Raw genomic sequence first — 2,174 nt, forward strand, 5'->3', positions numbered from 1 at the left:
TCTGGATTTGTCAAGCTCTGGCAGAGCTTCTCAGGAGACAGCATATTAGGCATGCACTTCTTGGCATCCACAATATTGTCTGGGTTTGGTGTCTGTATATAGGATGGATCCCCAGGTGGGGCAGTCTCTGGATAGCTTTTACCTCTTTATATTCTTATGAAGCCTAAATGGCTATGATGAAACTGCACAAGAACCAACGTGGCAGCCAGCAGGAGGCTGACGAAGGAGCTTAAAGAGATCCACAAACATGGCATGAACAACTTCTGTAACATCCATGTTGATGAAGCTAATTTATTGACTTGGCAAGGGCTTATTTTTCCTGCCAACCATCCATATGATAAGGGAGACTTCAAAATTGAAATCATCTTTCCAGCAGAGTATCCATTCAAACCACCCAAGATCACGTTTAAAACAAAGATCTCCCACCCTAACACTGACTAGAAGTGGCATGTCTGTCTGCCAGTAATTACTGGTAAAAACTGGAAGCCAGGAACAAGACTGACCAAGTGATCCAGTCTCTCACAGTACTTGTGAATGACCCTGAGCCTGAGCACCCACTCCAGGCTCACCTAGCTGAAGAATACCCAGAGGACTATAAAATATTATGTAAGAATGCTGAAGAGTTTACAAAAAATGGGGAAAAGCAACCTATGTACTAAAATCTACCATGAGTGATTCCAGCAAGTTTGAATAGAGATCCTGAGCAATGCATTCAGACACCTTGCAAAGTAAGACTATATGGAAATTGACACGTGCCACCAACTGGCATCTGCTTGTGGTAGTTACTAACTTTCTACAGTTTTCTCAATCAAAAGTGGTCTAGGTAAGCTGTAAAGAAGGATTAAAAGATTCAGATGTTCTAGTCCTGCTTACTCTGTTTCAAAATCACTCCTTTAGACGACTTCAAGAGAATAGCATTACTTTTCTTGTTCAAATTTACTCAAAGTTGCAGTTAGCCAGAGGGTAAAGGAAAAGCATGTAGTTTCCTCCTTCTTCTCCTCTTGCCCCCTCTCAATTCCCACTTACACAGATCAAGGGCCCAGCTCCTTATAGAGGCAGCTCCAGCATTAGCAAATTTCTCCTGTGCCACTCTGCCTGTGGGTGGTGAATAGTTCAAGTCCTTCTTACTACATTACTTACTAGATTATTGATTCTTTTTTGTAAATAAATAAACTTATTTATTTATTTATTTATTTATTTATTTATTTATTTATTTTTACACTCCAGATTTTATTCTCCTCCCTGTCTACCACTCCAATGTTCCATATCCCATATCTCCTCCCTGCCCCCCCAGGCTCCACAATGATGGCCCCACCCCACCCACCCCATGAGACCTCTAAACTGCGTGGGGTCTCCAGCCTCTTGATGGTTAGGTGCATCTTCTCTGACTGAGCACAGACCTGGGAGTCCTCTGCTTTATATATGTTGGGGGCCTCACCTCAGCTCAGGTGTGCTGCTCTGTTGGTGACCCAGTGTCTAAGAGATCTCAGGGGTTCAGGTTAATTGAGACTGCTGGTCTTCTGTCCTCCTACAGGGTTGCCCTCCTTCTCAGCTTCCTCCAGCTTTTCCCTAATTCAACCAGAGGGGTCAGCCGCTTGTCTTCACTTGTTTGGTTCACATACTTGGGTCTTTTGGAGGGCAGTCGTGATAGGTCCATTTTTGTGAATGCACCATAGTCTCAGTAATGGTGTCAGGTGTTGGAGCCTCCCCATGAGCTGGATCCCACTTTGGGCCTGTTGCTGGACCTTTTTTTCCTAAGGCTCTTCTCCATTTTCATCCCTGCATTTCTTTCAAACAGGAAGAATTATGGGCCACAGTTTTGACTGTGGGATACAACCCATCCCTTACTTGATGCTAGAGGTGGGCTCTCTACAAGTTCCCTTTCCCCACTGTATGGCATTTCATCTACCCCCTCCCCTTTGAGTCCAGAGTTTCTCACTTCCCAGGTCTCTGATACATTCTAGAGGGTCCTCCCAACATTCATTCCTCCTTCCATACTTTCTGCTGACCCTCAGGGCATCAGTCCTTTTCCTACACCCAATACCATATCATACTCCCCTCTCAACCCACCCCCATCCCTTTTCCCTTCCCTGCTCCTCCATCCTCTTTCTTCTCCCTCTCAAGTGGGACTGAGGCATCCTCACTTGGGCCCTTCAGTTTGTGTACCTTTGTGA

The 2,174-nt window shown here is 44.9% G+C and overlaps 1 pseudogene; it reads left to right on the plus strand.

Moving 5' to 3' along the window:
• The first annotated feature begins 204 nt into the window (after nucleotides 1–204).
• Nucleotides 205–659, plus strand: Ube2l3-ps2 (ubiquitin-conjugating enzyme E2L 3, pseudogene 2; annotated as a pseudogene).
• Nucleotides 660–2,174: the final 1,515 nt, after the last annotated feature.

This window comes from Rattus norvegicus, chromosome X (assembly GCF_021556685.1).
Source record: "Rattus norvegicus strain SHRSP/BbbUtx chromosome X, alternate assembly SHRSP_T2T, whole genome shotgun sequence".
Classification (NCBI taxonomy): domain Eukaryota; kingdom Metazoa; phylum Chordata; class Mammalia; order Rodentia; family Muridae; genus Rattus; species Rattus norvegicus.